Source organism: Pristiophorus japonicus, chromosome 7 (genome assembly GCF_044704955.1).
Source record: "Pristiophorus japonicus isolate sPriJap1 chromosome 7, sPriJap1.hap1, whole genome shotgun sequence".
Classification (NCBI taxonomy): domain Eukaryota; kingdom Metazoa; phylum Chordata; class Chondrichthyes; family Pristiophoridae; genus Pristiophorus; species Pristiophorus japonicus.
This window is the reverse complement of record NC_091983.1, coordinates 235,394,261-235,416,084: the sequence shown is the minus strand read 5'-3', so window position 1 is coordinate 235,416,084 and position 21,824 is coordinate 235,394,261.

The following is a 21,824-nucleotide window of genomic DNA, read 5'->3' as shown; positions in this document are numbered from 1 at the left end:
TTGACATAACTGGGTCTCATTTGGTTGCTCTACCAATCTCTTCTGCTGTGACTGGCAGTTCATCAATGTATCGGGTGTAACTTGTGATGGGGAAGGCAATCTAGACATAGCATCAGCATTACTGTGATCAGCTGATCATCTGTACTCAATATCATATGTATATGCTGACAAGATCAAAGCCAATCTCTGCATTCGGGTTGCTGCTAATGTTGGAACTAGGGACTTTGGATGGAGGATTGCTGTCAGTGTCTTATGATCCATAACAATGGTAAATTTATGACCATACAATTATTTTTGGAACTTCTTGATTTCAAAAATGAATGCCAAAGTTTCCCTTTTGATTTGCACATAATTACGCTCACTGGCTCTGAGAGTGCATGAATCAAAAGCAGTTGGTCTCTCCTCCCCACTATGTAGTGCATGAGAGATCACTGCCCCAACTCCATACAGAGAGGCATCACATACAAGCTTGATCTTCTTCGATATATCAGAGTGACTGAACATGGTGCTCTCTATCAATTGGCTTTTAAACTCCTTGAATTCTGCATCGCATTCTTCTGACCACTCACAATGGACCTGTTTTTTCACCAGCTCATTCCGTGTATGTAACACTGTTGCCAACTTCGATAGGAACTTCCCCGATTAGTTCAAAGACCCAAAAATGATCGAAGTTCAGTGGCATTCTTGGGAGTGGGTGCATTTCTGATTGCTTTTTCTTGGTTGGATGTGAACCATCTTTGTCTACTCTGTGCCCTAAGTACTGAGTTTTGAAATAACTCACACTTGCGAGCAGTCAATCATAGTCTGTGCTTCTCTCGCCATTTGAGCACTTCATTCAATATGTTATTATGGATTTGCCTGTTTGGTGCTGAAATTAGTATGCTATCTAAATAACATACTATCCTTTCAATACCTTGCAAAATCTGGTTCATCACCCCTTGAAATATGGCAGGGACGGAAAACACAAAACACTCCAAATGGTAGCATAGTAAATTGATATAGGCCTAGTTGAATATTTATAGTCAAACATGACTTGGACTCCTCATCTAGTTCAAGTTGTAATTAGGCATTTGTGAGATCTAACTTTGAGATCTGATGACCAGCTGTCAGTGTTGTGAACAAATCTTCTACATCAGGCAATGTATTAGGGAGATTACCCTCTAGAAGTTGGTTTACGGTTACTTTATAATCATCACACAACCTTACCATACCATTGGAACTAGGTACAACAAAAATGGGTGTAGCCCAATTACATAGATCTATCTTAGAGATAATGTTCTCAATCTCTAGTCTTTTGAGTTCTTGCTCAACTTTCTCCTTGAGTGCATATGGTACGAGACGTGGCTTGCAGTAAACAGGTCTAGCATCCTTCTGTACCCTGAAGACAGTTGCCTTGAAGCCTTGGATCAGGCTGCCTGTTTCGCAGAACACCTTCAGATACTTTTTGATGACACCATCCTTCGATGCAAATCTCCCTTAAACACGAGAAATCTCACTCCAATTCAGCTTCAGTGATCCCAACCAATTTCTTCCTACTAAGGCAGGCTTGTCTCCTGCCAGTACTAAGAGAGGCAAACCCTGAAATTGATTCTTGTATTTCACCGGTACGGTGATACAACCTACCACAGGAATGTTCTCTCCAGAGTAGCTCTATCTTGCATTTCTCCAATGGAAAATCAAGCAATTTGTTGAGATATTGCAATTCCAGTACTACGCTCACGGATGCACCAGTGTCGATTTCCATGGGTATCCTGGTTCCTGCAACATCTACTTGGATGATGATAATTTTGGAATCGCTGTTAGATACCCTTGTGCTCCTGATGATGTGTATCTCTTCATCCTGTTGCTTTTCTTCCATGCTATGTACTCTCTGGGGATTTCAACTTAAAGCTTTCAAAGTTGGTTTACTCTTCAGTCGGCATGCCTTCGCAAGATGCCCAGTTTTCATGTAGAAGAAACATTAACACCAAAACATTAATAAACATTAATATTAATTCTGGAATCTGTAATTGGAATTCAGTGAGCCTATTTTTATGACGATGATTATATTTAACATGAATATATTGGTAATTATTGACATTTGGTTCAGTTTACCTTTATATTAAATTGCTCTTTCCTTTCCCCTATTTATATGGACTAAACTCACTCGCAGTGTCAGCTGCCAAGTCCAGCTCTTCCCATAGTGACTCCCACTGATGCTGTGTAACCAGGGGCGTAAACCTGTCTCCAGGTGACATCACAAAGGAGCCAGGACCCATGTCACAAAGCAGCCCAAGCCCCTCCCACTCTAGGTATTACAGGGTCACATGACCAGGCTCTGGTGGACATGACATTAGACGAAGAGATCAACAAAGAGGTACCAGAAGTTGGGGCAAAATATGTTTTGGCCCCATGGAAGCGGGAACGGCAAATTCCAGTGGCAGGGACTCGGCAGTATCACCATTGGCATAGAAACATAGAAACATAGAAAAATAGATGCAGGAGTAGGCCAATCGGCCCTTCAAGCCTGCACCACCATTCAAAAAGATCATGGCTGATCATTCCTTCAGTACCCCTTTCCTGCTTTCTCTCCATACCCCTCGATCCCCTTAACCGTAAGAGCCATATCTAACTCCCTCTTGAATATATCCAGTGAACTGGCATGATCAACTCTCTGCGGCAGGGAAATCCACAGGTTAACAACTCTCTGAGTGAAGAAGTTTCTCCTCAACTCAGTCCTAAATGGCCTACCCCTTATCCGAAGACTATGTTCCCTGGTTCTGGACTTCCCCAACATCGGGAACATTCTTCCCACATTTAACCTGTCCAGTCTCATCAGAATCTTATATGTTTCTATGAGATCCCCTCTCATCCTTCTAAACTCCAGTGAATAAAGGCCCAGTTGATCCAGTCTCTCCTCATATGACAGCCCAGCCATCCCTCACCAGAATCAGTCTGGTGAACCTTCGCTGCACTCCCTCAATAGCAAGACGTCCTTCCTCAGACTAGGAGACCAAAACTGAACACACTATTCCAGGTGAGGCCTCACTAAGGCCCTGTACAACTGCAGTAAGACCTCCCTGCTTCTATATTCAAATCCCCTAGCTAGGAAGGCCAACATACCATTTGCCTTCTTTACCGCCTGCTGTACCTGCGTGCCCACTTTCAATGACTGATGAACCATGACACCCAGGTCTCATTGCACCTCCCCTTTTCCTAGTCTGCCGCCATTCAGATAATATTCTGCCTTCGTGTTTTTGCTCCCAAGATGGATAACCTCACATTTATCCACATTATACTGCATCTGCCATGCATTTGCCCACTCACCTAACCTGTCCAAGTCACCTTGCAGCCTCTTAGTGGCCTCCTCACAGCTCACACCGCCACCCAGTTTAGTATCATCTGCATATTTCGAGATATTACACTCTATTCCTTTATCCAAATCGTTTATGTATATGGTAAAGAGCTGGGGTCCCAGCACTGAGCCCTGTGGCAGTCCACTAGTCACTGCCTGCCATTCTGAAAGGGACCTGTTTATCTCGACTCTCTGCTTCCTGTCTGCCAACCAATTCCCTATCCACGTCAGCATATTACCCCCAATACCATGTGCTTTGATTTTGCACAACAATCTCTTGTGTGGGACCTTGTCAAAAGTCTTCTGAAAGTCCAAATATACCACATCCACTGGTACTCCCTTGTCCACTCTGCTAGTTACATCCTCAAAAAATTCCAGAAGATTCGTCAAGCTTGATTTCCCTTTCATAAATCCATGCTGACTTGATCCGTTCCTGTCACCGCTTTCCAAATGCGCTGCTATTTCGTCCTTCATGATCGATTCCAACATTTACCCCACTACTGATGTCAAGGTAACCGGTCTATAATTACCCGTTTTCTCTCTCCCTCCTTTTTTAAAAAGTAGTGTTACATTAGCTACCCTCCAGTTCATGGGAACTGATCCAGAGTCGATAGACTGTTGGAAAATGATCACCAATGCATCCACTATTCTAGGGCCACTTCCTTGAGCACTCTGGGATGCAGACTATCAGGCCCCGGGGATTTATCGGCCTTCAATCCCATCAATTTCCCGAACACAACTTCCCGCCTAATAAGGATATCCTTCAGTTCCTCCTTCTCACTAGACCCACCGTCCCCTAGTACCTTAGAAGATTATTTGTATCTTCCTTCGTGAAGACAGAACCGAAGTATTGGTTCAATTGGTCTGCCATTCTTTGTTCCCCATTATAATTTCACCTGAATCCGACTGCAAGGGACCTACGTTTGTCTTTACTAATCTTTTTCTCTTCACATATTTATAGAAGGTTTTGCAGTCTGTTTTTATATTCCCTGCAAGCTTCCTCTCGTACTCTATTTTCCCCCTCTTAATTAAACCCTTAGTTCTCCTCTGTTGAATTCTAAATTTCTCCCAGTCCTCAGGTTTGTTGCTTTTTCTAGCCAATTTATATGCCTCTTCCTTGGCTTTAACACTATCCTTAATTTCCTTTGTTAGCCATGGTTGAGCCACCTTCCCCGTTTTATTTTTGCTCCAGACAGGGATGTACATTTGCTGAAGTTCATCCATGTGATCTTTAAATGTTTTCCATTGCTTATCCACCGTCAACCCTTTTAGTATCGTTTGCCAGCCTATTCTAGCCTATTCACGCCTCATACCGTTGAAGTTACCTTTTCTTAAGTTCAGGACCCTAGTTTCCGAATTAACTTTGTCACTCTCCATCTTAATAAGGAATTCTACCATATTATGGTCACTTTTTCCCAAAGGGCCTCACACAACAAGATTGCTAATTAGTCCCTGCTCATTACACAATACCCAGTCTAGGATGGCCTGCTCCCTGGTTGGTTCATCGACACATTGATCTCGAAAACCATCCCTAATATACTCCAGGAAATCCTCCTCCATCGCATTGCTACCAGTTAGGTTAGCTCAATCAATGTGTAGATTAAAGTCGCCCATGATTACTGCTGTACCTTTATTGCACACATCCCTTATTTCTTGTTTGATGCTGTCCCCAGCCTCACTACTACTGTTTGGTGGTCTATACTCAACACCCACTCGCGTTTTCTGCCCTTTGGAATTCCGTAGCTCCACCCATACTGATTCCACAACATCCAGGCTAATGTCCTTCCTTACAATTGCATTGATTTCATCTTTAACCAGCAACGCCACCCCACCTCCTTTTCCTTTCTGTCTATCCTTCCTAAATGCTGAATACCCTTGGATGTTGAGTTCCCGGCCTTGGTCCACCTGGAACCATGTCTCCGTGATACCAATCACATCGTATCCGTTAACTGCTATCTGCACAGTTAATTCATCCACCTTATTCCGAATACTCCTCGCATTGAGGCACAGAGCCTTCAGGCTTGTTTTTTTAACACACTTTGCCCCTTTAGAATTTTGCTGTAATGTGGCCCTTTTTGTTTTTTGCCTTGGGTTTCTCTGCCCTCCACTTTTACTATTCTCCTTTCTACATTTTGCTTCCGCCTCCTTTTTACTTCCCTCTATCTCCCTGCCATATTAGCTTAACTCCTCCCCAACAGCACGAGCAAACACTCACCCTCGGATATTGGATGCGGGAACGGAAATTCCAGTGGAGGGGGCTCGGGTGCGTCTTCCATCTCCGTTAGTTTTTACCAGGCAGCCCGAAAACCCCATCAGATAGCTGTATTTACTTACACTGCGGAAAGCTGGATTGGTGTTTTTCTGGACATTCTTTGTGCTCCACTGATGAAGTCATTTGTGTAAAGTCCTGTCCCCTCAGTACAGATTCACACGAGGCATGTAGTGAAGTCAAGGTCACTCTGGACCTGCACCTTTATTTCACAGCTCTGGAAAGCTGCACTTGCCTGAGACCTGTCCTTATATATCAGTCTCTTGCAAGTGCACCCCTGGTGGTAAGGTATGCTGGTGGTTACAGGTCACATCGTATTACAGTCATGTAAAGCATGTTAGGATACAGTTATATATAATAGTGTAAGATACATGACATCACCCTCCCCAAGGTCTTATTGTCTTTATAGGTTCAGTTTCTCAGGTGGTCTATGCTCTCGCGTGGAGCGTCTGAGTTGTGGTTCAGTTGTTTGCCTTGGTGTCTTTTTTTCTTTGGGTGTGTTTGCTGGTATCTCGCCTGGGCTGTCTGTTTAGATTGGTGTGATTGTTGTTGACTCGCCTGGGCTGTCTGTTGGGATTGCCCTTTCCTCAGGTTGTTCCCTCTGTCTGTCCACCAGGTGTGGTGCGAGTTCCACATTGTAGTCTGCCTCTGGTTCCGCAGTGTTGTTGGTATATCTGCTTTTGACTTGGTCTACATGCCTCCGGGGGGTTTTGCCATTGTCCATTTGTATTCCAGTAGCCTGTTTCCTTCCTTGCTTGTTACCGTCCCTGCAAGCCATTTGGGACCCCTGCCATAGTTTAGTACAAACACTTTGTCCCCTATCTCATTCCATCTCCCTCTCGAATTTCTGCCATGGTAATCAGTCAGCTAACAGCGCTTTGCCTCAATGATTTTGTGCATGTCTGGGAGGATTAATGAGAGCCTTGTCTTTAAAGTCCTTTTCATCAACTGTTGCGCGGGGGTGGTCCCAGTCAATGAGTGTGGACGAGATCTGTATGCCAGCAGCTGTCGCGACAGGCGACCCTGCAGCGTGGCACCTTGGATTTTAAGCATGGTTGATGAGGTGTGAACGGCCATTCCTGTGGCTCTTGTTGGTTTCTGGCGCCATTGCCTGCTGTCGAGAGCGTGTTCTCCCGGTTTTGTCTGTGTGTGGGGGTAGCAGCTTGTTTAATGCTGTGAACTTCTTGTTCCGATATTTCGTTAGTTGTCATACCTGCATTGTGAATCAACCGCGTTTCTTCTTCCCCTACCAAGAATGTCTGTGCAACCAGTGCTGCTGCCTTTAAGGTCAGGTTCTTGGTCTCTATGAGCTTTCGGAATATGCCTGCGTGGCCTATTTCGTCAATGAAAATGTCTCTCAGCATTTCTCTCCTCAGTTCATCGGAGAACTCACATAAACTAGCCAACCTCCAAAGTTCCGCCACGAAGTCGGGTATGCTCTGGCCCACACAGCGTCTGTAGTTGTAGAACCTGTGTCTGGCCATGTGTAGGCTGCTCGCTGGCTTCAGGTGGTCTCTTACCAGTGTGCTCAATTCTTCAAACGACTTGCTTGCTGGTTTCTCGGGTGTCAGCTGATCCTTCATTAAAGCGTATGTTTTCGAGCCACAGCTGGTCAAGAGATGGACTCTTCTCTTGTCTGCTTTCTCGTCTCCTAACCAATCTTTGGTTACAAAGCTTTGCTGGAGCCTTTCTATAAAGTCCTCTCAATTGTCTCCAGCATTGTACTTTACATCTGATCCGTTGTTCGCCATTCTGTGGATTCTGTATTCCCGTAACTCGTCGCCACTGTAAAGTCCTGTCCCCTCAGTACAGATTCACACGAGGCATGTAGTGAAGTCAAGGTCACTCTGGACCTGCACCTTTATTTCACAGCTCTGGAATGCTGCACTTGCCTGAGACCTGTCCTGATATACCTGTCTCTTGCAAGTGCATCCCTGGTGGTAAGGTGTGCTGGTGGTTACAGGTCATATCGTATTACAGTCATGTGTAGCATGTTAGGATACAGTTATATATAATAATGTAAGATACATGACAATTTGATTCTGGGCCCACCATTGAGGGACCAGTATTCAGAAAGACATTGAAGGACCAGGTCTTCAGCCACACCAGGCTGTTACATGCCTCATAGACCAGCAAAGAGCTGTTCCCATATTCCACCTGGCCATCAGGGTGGGTGCCCCTGTAACACCACCACTGCAGGGTTACCCACCCTTAATATGGTAATGACCCCATGAAATTAACCATGTTTTTTGACCACAGAGAGTATCACAGCTGAACCAGTCCTGTCCTTCCCCAACACCCACATACATACATTTATCAGCAGGGCTCGCTGGGTAATCCCCACAGCAGGAACAATGCTGATTTGTATCCCTTCCCAGACAAGGGAGGTGAGACTACCTGTTGTGCCCCTACTGCCACCTGGCTGAGATTGGAGAACTCAGCACAGACTGCAGATTACACCACGGGGTGAAACCTGTCCTGGGCGGAAGCTCGATTTACAAAGACCCATATTTAAATGAGGAGAGTAATTTTGACTTTGCCGGATAGTATACAACGGGCGATAGCGGATTTTCATTTCTATTGGAGAGATGTATAACGGGCGGCTGATGTAGTATCGCCCATTTTATAATCTCGCTCAAAGTCAAAATGATCCCGAGGTGTGGGCCTACTAATGGAGGCTGCCTTTTACACTGAGAACAAGGAAAGAGTTTTGGGAGTGAGGCTGAATTGTAACATACAGAACAAGCCACTCCTGACACTTCCCCAATGTTATTACTGTATTACTGGGGAATTTATCAGCCTTACAGTGTGAGAGCTGGAATCATTAAACAATGGCTGCCCCGGGTGTTCAGACCTCCCTGGAGCCGACACTCAGAGAGTTCATGGTTTCTAAATCCATCACAATATTGGAAGGAAGAAACAATTCCAGGATCAATTAGCTGCTGTTTTTCTTCAGCGTTTAATGTTCCTGCCTAAAGTATTTGAAAATATCTTCAGAAAGCCGTATCAATAGATCTGAACTCGCTGCTCAAACTGTAGACCCACCTGAAGGTGCTGAGAGTCATTCAGTGCAACAACAACAACAACAACTTGTATTTCTATCCAGGCAACATATCACGCAGTAAAACATCACAAGGCGCTTCACATGGGTGTTAGAAGACAAAAAAATTTGACACCAAGCCTGATAAGAAGAAATTACGGCAGATAACCATGTTTGGTCAAACAGGTAGGTTTTAAGGAACTTGAAGGAGGAAAGAGACGGCGAGAGGCGGAGAGGTTTAGGGAGGGAGTTCCAGAGCTTAGGGCCCAAACAGCTGAAGGCACGGCCACCGACAGTGAGCAGTTATAACCAGGGATGCTCAAGGGGGCAGAATTTGAGGTGCGCAGATGTCTTAGGGAGTTGTGAGGCTGAAGGAGATTACAGAGATAGGGAGGGGCGAGGCCATGGAGGAAATTGTAAACAAGGATGAGAATTTTGAAATAGAGGCGTTGCTTAAACGGGAGCCAATGTAGGTCAGCGAGCACAGGGGGGATGGGTGAGCGGGACTTGGTGCGAGTTAGGACACAGGCTGCCGAGTTGTGGATAACCTCAAGTTTACATAGGGTAGAGTGGGGGAGGCCAGCCAGGAGTGCATTGCAATAGTCAAGACACGAGATAACAAAGGCATGGAAGAGAGCTTCAGCAGCAGATGAACTGAGGAAAGGGCTGAGACGGGCGATGTTACAGAGATGGAAATGGGCGCTCTTAGTTATGTTGCAGATACGTGGTCGAAAGCTCATTTCAGGGTCAAACATGACACCTAGGTGAACAGTCTGCTTCAGCCTCAGACAGAAGTTGGGGAGAGGGATGGAGTCAGTGGCTTGGGAACGGAGTTTGTGGCAGGGACTGAAAATAATGATTTCGGTCTTCCTAATAATCAATTGGAGAAAATGTCTGCTCATCCAATAATTGAATGTCAGAGAAGCAGTCTGACAATTTAGAGACCGTGGAGGGTTCGACAGAAGTGGTAGTGAGGTAGAGCTGGGTGTCATCAGCGTACATGTGGAAACTGACACTGCATTTTCAGACATTCCTCCTTGTTTATTTTTCAAACTGAGATACAAATGCCCTCCCTCACCACTCCTTATGATTTTTACCCCAACCACACTATCTGGAATCCACTCCAAGTGTTGAGCACTCGGTGTGACAAATTTCCTGAAATCAAAGTTAATTTGCCCTTTTCCACTTTGACCCAGAGACCCAATTTCTCCCACTTACCCGACCCGACCCAGATTTATCTTTTCTATACCATTTACTATCTTAAGAATCTCAAAACGCTTCCTTTTACAGCTAGAAAGCCCATGTTTCTGCCGTCTTTGCTCATAATTCAGTCCCTTTCCCCAGGGATCAGTCTCGTGCAGTGCATCATGGTACTGAAAATCTCCCTTGTTGTCTTGGTGACCAGAACAGGGCCCAGTGCTCAAGGTATGGTGTGGCCCCAGCACGGAAACAGTGTAGCACCACATCCTCCGATTTACTGTATTGTTTTGGCCAAATAGTTCAGCATTCTATATGTGTGAGATGATCCGTTGACAATGACATGTCATGTGGAAATGTTTGAGAATGTAATATCGCCGGGGCTTGCAGGCCCCAGTGACAACATGCACTTTTTAACAATATTTCATTATTATTATTACTGTTGTTATTGGTTGGGTGAACCGCACCACCAAACTTCTCAGGTTGTGCTCTTAGCTGATTCATGGTTCACACACGAATAGACTTGCAGTATATCGGGGTTTCTGGTTTCTGAGTATGACGAATACAAGCTGTGGTTCATCGCTGGTTGTTGGATTGATTTTTATATTCAACAGTCCAACACTAGAGGGAGCCGTTGCCTTGGAAACTATGGGAATGCAGATTAAATCTTGGGAATGAACTGCAGCTCCTCAATCCCTGTAAAATGGGAGACTCCCTGAACTTATCTCTCAGAAATGAATCAAGGTTCTCACCCATCCTATCCGATGTCTTCACCAAAGATGTGTTGCTGACATTGATGGGAGGGTATAGTGGGGGTGGGGGGTGTGTGGAGGGGTATAGTGAGGGTGTGGGGTGTGTGGGAGGGTATAGTGGGGGTGGGGTGTGTGGAGGGGTATAGTGAGGGTGTGGGGTGTGTGGGAGGGTATATTGGGGGTGGGGTGTGTGGGAGGGTATAGTGGGGGTGGGTGTGTGTGGGAGGGTATAGTGGGTGTGGGGGTGTGTGGAGGGGTATAGTGAGGGTGGGGTGTGTGGGAGGGTATAGTGGGGGTGGGGGGTGTGTGGAAGGGTATCGTGGGGGTGGGGGTGTGTGGGAGGGTATAGTGGGGGTGGGGTGTGTGGGAGGGTATAGTGGGGGGTGAGGGTGTGTGGGAGGGTACAGTGGGGGTGGACCGTGTGTGGGAGGGTATAGTGGGGGGTGGGGGGTGTGTGGGAGGGTATAGTGGGGGTGGGGGGTGTGGGAGGGTATAGTGGGGGTGGGGGTGTGGGAGGGTATAGTTGGAGTGGGGGGTGTGTGGGAGGGTACAATGGGGGTGGGGGGTGTGGGAGGGTATAACGGGGGTGAGGAGTGTGTGGGAGGGTATAATGGGGGTGGGGGGTGTGGGAGGGTATAATGGGGGTGGGGGGTGTGTGGGAGGGTATAGTGGGGGTGGGGGTGTGTGGGAGGGTATAGTGGGGGTGGGGGGTGTGTGGGAGGGTATAGTGGGGTTGGGGGGTGTGTGGGAGGGTATAGTGGGGGTGGGGGGTGTGTGGGAGGGTATAGTGGGGGTGGGTGTGTGTGGGAGGGTATAGTGGGGGTGGGGGTGTGTGGGAGGGTATAGTGGGGGTGGGGGGTGTATGGGAGGGTATCGTGGGGTTGGGGGGTGTGTGGGAGGGTATAGTGGGGGTGGGGGGTGTGTGGGAGGGTATAGTGAGGGTGGGGGGAGTGTGGGAGGGTATAGTGGGGGTGGGGGGTGTGTGGGAGGGTATAGTGGGGGTGGGGGGTGTGTGGGAGGGTATAGTGGGGTTGTGGGGTGTGTGGGAGCGTATAGTGGGAGTGGGGGGTGTGTGGGACGGTTTGAGTTCTGTAAACTTATTGCCCTTCCTTTCACAGGTGCCTCCATTTAAAAAATGAGTCCTACACGGCCCAATCTCCAGTCCTCCGGCCCTCATCCACCCTCAATAGAGTCCTGAAATATATTATCTGGGGCCTGGGCAATTTCCTCCCTCATCCCTCCAACATTTCCCACTGACCTCTGGCTCGGCCCACCCATGGGGCCACTGGATTTTTGGCCCTCCCAGTTCGGTGAGCGACCCGTTAGCACACATTGAGCACAGGGCAGCTTGTTGACTGTATGTTAATGAGGCCCGAACCCAACACTGGTTTGGGGCCTCTTACTCAATCTATTGAGGGGACGCACAGCCGACTTCACTCCCGTTTGAATGCAAACCGTGCCCCTAGTTTTATCCCACACTCTGGCTATTTCCTCACACTTTAATCCTATTTTTATCCAGCAACTAATTTGTTCCAAAAAAATTCATGGACTTTGTTTCAACACCGTGTTGTGGCTGAGAATTGCACATTCTGACCACACTCTGTATTGGAGCAGAAATTGAACTCACGGCCAACTGTTTTGAACGTGAGGGAGGGAGTGGGCAGGAGAGGGGGCAACGATCGTGAGGGAGGGGGTGGGCAGGAGAGGGGGCAACGATCGTGAGGGAGGGGGTGGGCAGGAGAGGGGGCAACGATCGTGAGGGAGGGGGTGGGCAGGAGAGGGGGCAACGATCGTGAGGGAGGGGTCTGAGTGGGAAGAAACATAGAAACATAGAAAATAGGTGCCCTTCAAGCCTGCATCTCTATTCAATGAGTTCATGGCTGAACATGCAACTTCAGTACCTCATTTCTGCTTTCTCGCCATACCCCTTGATCCCCCTAGTAGTAAGGACTACATCTAACTCCTTTTTGAATATATTTAGTGAATTGGCCTCAACAACTTTCTGTGGTAGAGAATTCCACAGGTTCACCACTCTCTGGGTGAAGAAGTTTCTCCTCATCTCAGTCCTAAATGGCTTACCCCTTATCCTTAGACTGTGACCCTTGGTTCTGGAATTCCCCAACATTGGGAACATTCTTCCTCCATCTAACCTGTCTAAACCCATCAAAATTTTAAACGTTTCTATGAGATCCCTTCTCATTCTTCTGAACTCCAATGAATACAAGCCCAGTTGATGCAGTCTTTCTTGATATGTCAGTCTCGCCATCCTGGGAATCAGTCTGGTAAACCTTCGCTGCACTCCCTCAATAGCAAGAATGTCCTTCCTCAAGTTAGGAGACCAAAGCTGTACACAATACTCCAGTTGTGGCCTCACCAAGGCCCTGTACAACTGTAGTAACACCTCCCTGCCCCTGTATTCAAATCCCATCGCTATGAAGGCCAACATGCCATTTGCTTTCTTAACCGCCTGCTGTACCTGCATGCCAACCTTCAATGACTGATGTACCATGACACCCAGGTCTCGTTGCACCTCCCCTTTTCCTAATCTGCCACCATTCAAATAATAGTCTGTCTCTCTGTTTTTACCACCAAAGTGGATAACCTCACATTTATCCACATTATACTTCATCTGCCATGCTTTTGCCCACTCACCTAACCTATCCAAGTCACTCTGCAGCCTCATAGCATCCTCCTCGCAGCTCACACTGCCACCCAACTTAGTGTCATCCGCAAATTTGGAGATACTACATTTTATCCCCTCGTCTAAATCATTAATGTACAATGTAAACAGCTGGGGCCCAGCACAGAACCTTGCGGTACCCCACTAGTCACTGCCTGCCATTCTGAAAAGTACCCATTTATTCCTACTCTTTGCTTCCTGTCTGCCAACCAGTTCTCAATCCACGTCAGCACACTACCCCCAATCCCATGTGGGGAAAACTGATGGACGGGAGGGATGTAAGATTTCTAAATCTCTGGTGTTAAATTGACAGCAAGACTGATTCTTTTAAAACAATTCGGAATAGTTTATTAAACGCACACATGGACGTCTTATCAGCAGTGTCAGCTCTCCGACCGATCGACTTAGTTACAATAGATACAATGTTACAATCATGATTTATAAAAAGGTATAAAAAGGTATATGTCACTTCCCTCTGGCCAACCACACGGCCTGCTTCTTGGTCTGTAGAGGAAGGTGCTGCTTTTTCCGCGTGCTTAGGAAGAGAGAAGCAGAGAGCCAGCAATCTTTGGCTTGACTTATTATACCCCTTAAGGCCACTGTTTCTCAGGAAGCCTCAGGATTGGATCTTGGTTGCAGGGCCGTTCCTGATTTGCTTCTCCTCATACATGTGTCTGTCTGGAAGGCCGGGGACTTTCCTTGATTATGTTAATGGCTTTCCAATTAACACCGTTTCTAGTTCGGTGAGTTTCAAAGCCATGGAGACATGAACTTGGGGAAGTCATCCATTTTGTTTCAACACTGCAGCCTTTCCGTATAATCTACACTTTTAACATTTATATATATATATATATATATACAGAATCAATTTTTTCATTACTAAACATTTTTTTTCTTACAAACTCCCTGCCTTGAGAGGGAAATATCCTTATTGATTCCTCATGTGGGTTATCTCCTCAGGGCTCACATATCATAAACATGAGAGGATTCTGATAGCTCTGCTGTTCATGTTTCTGTGAGGTGGATGACCGCTGTTTAATGAGTTTTTAGCTCAGAGAGAGAGAGAGAAAAGCGCATGGCCTGACTCGGTTCCCACCCCGTAAGGGGTATGCCACACGTCGGGGATTTACTATAATACAATCTTCAGTGCACCGTCGCTTCTCAAAGCACATTGATGGTTGATGATGTTCGTGAGTCATGCTGCAGCTCCCACTTCTCCATCTTCCCCCGTCCTGACAATCGTGAGGATCTGTAACATGGTCTGTGGGAAACAAGTTCAGTGCAATATTTTGGCAGTTTTTAACTGATTAATGTGAAACCACTTCTTGTACTTAACGCCCTTTTTCCCCAGTAACTGAATCAAATAAACCGCGGGGTTCAATCGGTCTATGATCGTATGCGGTCCCCACCACCTGGGCTCAAAGGCAGCTTCTTTTTCCCATCATTTAGAATCATTACTGGGTCTCCCACCTCATATTAAAGGGACGTACTTTCTTCTCAAAGTACCTTTTAATTTGCCTTTTTGACTTCCCCAATTTGGTGGCCACAATTTGATTGATCTGATCGGTGTGATCTACCACTTGTTCCAGCCACTTAGAACTACATAGTTTCATTGTCAGGGGACTCATCCCTGTTAGTGTTAGCTGGCCTGGTGTTCTCATGAGCCTCCCCATCATGGCCTGCTATGGGGAGACCCCTGTTGTTCTATGAGGTGTGCACCTCATTGCCATTAAACACATTGGCAGTATGTTAGCCCATTGAGTTGGGTAGGCCACGCACAATTTTTTTAACATTAACTTGAGGGTCCTGTTCCCCTTTCGACCCCTCCGGACAACTGGGGTTGGTGAGCAAGATGTAATTTGTGTTTTATCCCCAACATTTCCTGCAGGTGGGTAAAACTGTTACCGGTAAAGTGTGAACCTTGATCACTGTCCACTTGTACTGGTACTTCCCACCTACAAAACACATGATTCAATAGTGTTTTGGCTGCTGTGATTGCGGTGTTGGAGCGGCAGGAGAATGCTTCGATCCATTTAGTGAATTGATCCGCTACCACTAGGGCAGGCTGAAAAATTGCCTTGCGCCTGTGGAAGTGGCCCAATGAAGTCTATCTGGAGGTGAGTCCATGGCCCTTGAGGTGGTGGTGTGCTATGAAGCAAGGCTCGGTTATTGCATGCGGGAGGATTGTGTTGCAAGCACGGTAGGCATCGTGCCACGTATTGGTTGATTGTTTCCCTCATGGAAGGCCACCAAGCTGTGGATTCTACTTTATAGAAGGTTGGCTGAATAGTGCCCTGCTGTGGGGTGGGAGTGAAAGAAGGAGAGCAGTTCCTGACCCACTTCTGGTGGAACACACACCACCAGGCGTTTGGCTTTCTTTTGAACATCAGCAACTGCTCATCTGAGTCAGGGGAAGTGGCTGGTATGGTATTGGGAACCCAGGCTGTTAGTTGAGGAAGGGGTCTGTCTTCTTCATGCCAGGCGCTTACAACAGCATATGACCAATATTGCTGCTGCAGGGATTTTAAATCTAGGTGATCTGTTGGGGAGGCCTTGCTAACAGCATTGCAGGACTCAAAAACTATATCTTCTATCTCCCCATTAATCACAGCATCCTTGGCTGCTCTGTCTGCTTTGGAATTTCCCTCACTATACGGACCCCATTTTCTATGGGCTGCTACCTTTCCTACGAATCAGGGCTGGAATCGCTGGTGAAGGTATGACCAGAGCAGGCGTAACCAGTGCCCATGGACCAGGGCCTTGCCGTCTATCGTACAATAGTCATTTTTGTGGTATGGGGCAAGGAGAGCATGGTGTTTATAGCACAGGCACTCTCAGACCAAATATTCACCGGTCTGTCTGAGCTTTCCTTCACAGCAGTTAGAAGTGGAATTCACTGCCTCAGAGAGCTGTGGAAGCTGGGACATTAAATAAATTTAAGACAGAAATAGACAGTTTCTTAAACGATAAGGGGATAAGGGGTTATGGGGAGCGGGCAGGGAAGTGGAGATGAGTCCATGATCAGATCAGCCATGATATTATTGAATGGCGGAGCCGGCTCGAGGGGCCGTAAGGCCTACTCTTGTTCCTATTTCTTATGGTCTTATATTCTTATGAAGTGCGTTGATTTCTGCATATTGTGAAGACTGTCTGTTGCATCTTCGCTAGATGGTTCTTTCTGGCAATACCACAGTATATCCGGTGTGAGGGATCCCTCAATGTGATATGAGGACCCATCGATGTAGACATCTGGAGCACCCTGTATGGGCTCTTTCTGCACAAGATGGGTCTCAAAGTTAATCAGGGGTAACGGACATTCATGCGGGTCCTCCTCATCGATCAGAAATTGTGGCAGCAATGTGGTGGGTTTGGAAATGGTATCAAAGTCTCTTTCCACATCCATTTGCTGAGGTGCTGCGAGGAAACTAGTGAATCTCCAGGTTTCATCAGTAGTTTCAGAGGTGTGTGTCCGCTGTGCGGGATTGTAGCCTGTAACCCAGTTATAAAGTTAAAGTGATGTACCGACCAGAAGACGGCCAGTAGGTGGCGCTCGCATGCGGTATATATCTTTTCTGCCCCCTGCAGGATTCGAGACACATATATAATGTGCTGTAGTCGATCAGCTCGCGTTTGGCACAGAACTGCAGTGAGGCTTTCTTCTGTGGCCCCGACCTCCAAATGGAAAGGCTGCGTGGGATCAGGAGGGATCAGACATGCGGCCTGTATCATTGCAGTTTTTAATTTAGCCACGGACTGGGTGTGAGCATCAGTCCATGCCAGGCGTATGTCATCACCCCGCATTTTATTAAATCATACAGAGGGTTTGCACACTCTGCAAAGCCTGGGATAAAATTCCTTTGGTACCCCACCAAACCCAAGAATGATCGTAGGGCTGTTTTGGAAGTGGGTAATGGCAGTTGCTGTATTATCTCCACCTTGTGAGACTCAGGGGGTGATCCCTCTGGGGAAATGGACACTCCTTGAAAGCTGACCCATTCTTTTACTAATTGACCCTTACGGGGATTCACCTTTAGTCCCGCCTGAGCCAACAATGTCAAAAGTTTGTGCAAAAGGGACAGATGCTCCTCCATGTGTTTGCCAGCAGTAGGTCATCTACATACTGCAGCAAGCAGGTAGGGCAGGAAAAGTCTTTTAAAATTGAAGCCATTCTTTTGTGCAATATCGTGGGGGCATTGTGGAACCCCTGAGGCAGGCATGTTCAGGTGTAGCTCTGGTCCTCAAATTTGAATGCAAATTTGTACTGGTCTTCCCCTTTAACAGGGATACTCCAGAATCCATTGGCAATGTTGAGGGTCAAGAAGTACTTGGAACCAGCAGGAGTTTGAGATAATATGCTGGGAGTTTCTCTTACTACTGGTGAGCAGGCTGGTGTTACAGAATTTAACTTTCTGTAATCAATAGTCAGTCACCAGCTGCTGTCAGGCTTTTTAGCAGGCCATGTGGGTGAATTGGTCATGAAAGTGCCTGTCCTAAGAACACACTGCTCGACTAGGGATTTTATGGTGACTCAGATGTACGGGTGACTCTCTCTTGGGATGGGGTACTGTTTAGTGAATGAGTGGGAGGATCCCTCAATAGATTATTCGCCTGCCATTTTTCCACAGTCATGCTTGCATGTGGCAAACACCGCTAAGTGTTCCTGAATTAGTTTTGCCACCACTTCATTTTTGCTCCCCGGAGCGTCATACTCAGATGGCCTTTTAATAGCAAAAACCGAGTGAACATCTGAAATTTCTATCACTCCTGTCTTATCTCTCAATCCCATCCAAACACAGTCCTTATTATAATCTATCACCACGCCATACTGATCCAACACATCAGTCCCTAAAATTCCCTTTCCGTCAGGGGTGGTCATCAGCATTGGCGCTGGGACCTTACAGGTGAGGCCTCCCAACTGAAATTCAGTGGCCTTCCCTGTATACGCGGTGGTTGTATCACCGTTAAACCCTTTAAGGGTCATACAACCCTTGCCTGCCTCTGCGTGGCGTTCAGGGTATGAGGTGTGGATGATGGTAACGGCTGAGCCAGTATCGATAAGCATAATCTGCTGCCTGTCCTCTTTTAAAACAACAAGGACTATTGATCTCCCTCTACCATCACGTCAGAACCCCACTCCTGACCAATCTTTGGGGCTGAACCCTGTCATCGGGTCGATCCTTGAATGGGTCTCTCTAATGAGTGTGCATCGGCCATTGTGTGCAGCAGTAAATGATTTTGCATCCTCCCTGTGGCAATTTGTGTTTGTATCAGGGTTAGCAACTGGTCCAATCGTTGAACTGTCCCAGAGGCCTGGGATTCATCCTTCTTTAGAAGAGTTACTAACTGAGCCAATTGTTGTTCCATTCCAGAGGATTTGGGTTCGTCCCTCGGGAGGTATCTATGCATTGCATCGTGATTCGGTGCCGGTCTGGGTCTACTGCAGTCTTTTGCGAGGTGGCCTCCCTTCGTATAATTAAAGCACTGTCCCTTAAAGGGGTAGTTTTGAGATCTCTCCACCGTTGACACTGGTTTATTTGCAGTGGGTGGTTACTTCATCTTCAACTGGTCTTTTACCATCTTCCAGGTTATTTGAGCGCTGCTTGCTATAACTGATTGGTGGGCCTCATGGCTATGCCCAGGGTGGTTTTAACTAAAGACTGCAGTTGGGTCAGGAACATTGATTTAAATTGTTCCTGATTCTTTCCGACTGTAGCATTTGCAGGTGCCTGTTTCTGGGTACGTTGACAGATATCGTACAGGCGATTACTGAAGGCTCTCGGGGTCTCTTCTGTGCACTACTTGGTCTGATTAAGTAGAGCCACTAAGTTCAAGTTTTGGTTCCCTAAATGGTTTAGGATCTCGGTCATGAGTGCATCGGCCGCTGTGCCAGGCTGGAGGACTGCGTCTGGCAGATTATCTTTTAGGAAAGTGGAAGAGGCCAAGAGGAGGACTCATGTTAAATCTCTCTCTTCCAACTCAAGGTGACCCCTCCTGAAATTTGCCCACCTCCTATTAACTTCCAGTGGGTCGTCCCCATCATTAATGGGCCCCAACTCGTGACTACACGCCGTGGCGTCAACACCAGATATGGGCCGTGAGTCAGTATGGTTACTGGTGATGTGACCATACATATTACGTCGTAAAGAAGTGGTTACTATGCTACATGTAGCGTAGCTCTTGGCTCTTGTGTCTCCAACCCAACCCTAAATCCTACACCACGACCCTGAGGATTAAACTGATTGCCTTCCTCTTCCCAATTTGTCTCCCACTTGTCCCCTTCTGCTGTCTCTGTTATGGTTCCCCGTGTTACTGCGGATACCAGGGCCTGCTGCTCCCCTAACTTACTTTTTAACCTCACTATTTCTAGTTGGCACTGGGAGTGGTCTGCCTCCCTATGTGTGTTCTTAATTACTTCCCTTAATGCACCCCTAACATCTTCTGTCTCTTGCTGGAGCCCCAAGTTTTCCAATTTATATTTTTTTATCTCTAATTTGTTTTCATTTGCTTCAACGACGGCTGCTGTGGCATTTAAATTTGACAGGCTTTGTTGTTGTAGCAACGAAGCTGCCTGTTCAGCCCCTCTTCCTAATTTCAAACAAGAAATTAGGGACGCATGCAATAAAGGTACAGCAGTTATCATGGGCGACTTTAATCTACATATTGATTGGACTAACCAAACTGGTAGCAATGCGTTGGAGGAAGATTTCCTGGAGTGTATTTGGGATGGTTTTCTAGACAATATGTCGAGGAACTTACTAGGGAGCTGGCCATCCTAGACTGGGTGATGTGTAATGAGAAGGGACTAATTAGCAATCTTGTTGTGCGAGACCCCTTGGGGAAGAGTGACCATAATATGGTAGAATTCTTTATTAAGCTGGAGAGTGACACAGTTAATTCGGAAACTCGGGTCCTGAACTTAAAGAAAGGTAACTTCGACGGTATGAGGCATGAATTGGCTCGAATAGACTGGCAAAGGATACTTAAAGGGTTGACGGTGGATAAGCAATGGCAAACATTTAAAGATCACATGGATGAACTTCAGCAATTGTACATCCCTGTCTGGAGTAAAAATAAAACGGAGTAGGTGGCTCAACAAGGGAAATTAAGGATAGTTTTAAAGCCCAAGGAAGAGGCATATAATTTGGCTAGAAAAAGCAACAAACCTGAGGACTAGGAGAAATTTAGAATTCAACAGAGGAAGACTAAGGGTTTAATTAAGAGGGGGAAAATAGAGTACAAGAGGAAGCTTGCGGGGAACATAAAAAATGATTGCAAAAGCTTCTATAAATATGTGAAAAGAAAAAGATTAGTGAAGACAAACGTAGGTCCCTTGCAGTCGGATTCAGCTGAATTTATAATGGGGAACAAAGAAAAGGCAGACAAATTGAACAAATACTTTGGTTCTGTCTTCACGAGGGAAGACACAAATAACCTTCCGATTGTCCGAGGAGACAGTAGGTCTAGTGAGAAGGAGGAACTGAAGGATATCCTTATTCGGCGGGAAATTGTGTTCGGGAAATTGATGGGATTGAAGGCCGATAAATTCCCAGGGCCTGATATTCTGCATCCCAGAGTAGTTAAGGAAGTGGCCATAGAAATAGTGGATGCATTGGTGATAATTTTCCAACAGTCTATTGACTCTGGATCAGTTCCTATGGGCTGGAGGGTAGCCGATGTCACACCACTTTTTAAAAAAGGAGGGAGAGAGAAAACAGGTAATTATAGACTGGTTAGCCTGACATCAGTAGTGGGGAAAATGTTGGAATCAATCATTAAGGATGAAATAGCAACGCATTTGGAAAGCAGTGACAGGATCGGTCCAAGTCAGCATGGATTTATGAAAGGGAAATCATGCTTGACGAATCTTCTGGAATATTTTGAGGATGTAACTCGCAGAGTGGACAAGGCAGAACCAGTGGATGTGGTGTATTTGGACTTTCAAAAGACTTTTGACAAGGTCCCACACAAAAGATTGGTGTGCAAAATCAAAGCGCATGGTATTGGGGGTAATGGACTGATGTGGATAGAGAACTGGTTGGCAGACAGGAAGCAGAGAGTCGGGATAAACGGGTCCTTTTCAGAATGGCAGGCAGTGACTAGTGGAGTGCCGCAGGGCTCAGTGCTGGGACCCCAGCTATTTACAATATATATTAACGATTTAGATGAAGGGATTGAGTGTAATATCTCCAAGTTTGCGGATGACACTAAACTGGGTGGTGGTGTGAGCTGTGAGGAGGATGCTAAGAAGCTGCAGGGTGACTTGGGCAGGTTAGGTGAGTGGGCAAATGCATGGCAGATGCAGTATAATGTGGATAAATGTGAGGTTATCCATTTTGGGGGCAAAAACACGAAGGCAGAATATTATCTGAATGCCGGCAGATAGGAAAAGTGGAGTGCAACGAGACCTGGGTGTCATGGTTCATCAGTCACTGAAAGTGGGCATGCAGGTACAGCAGGCGTTGAAGAAGGCAAATGGTATGTTGGCCTTCATAGCCAGGGGATTTGAGTTTCGGAGCAGGGAGGTCTTACTACAGTTGTACAGGGAATTAGTG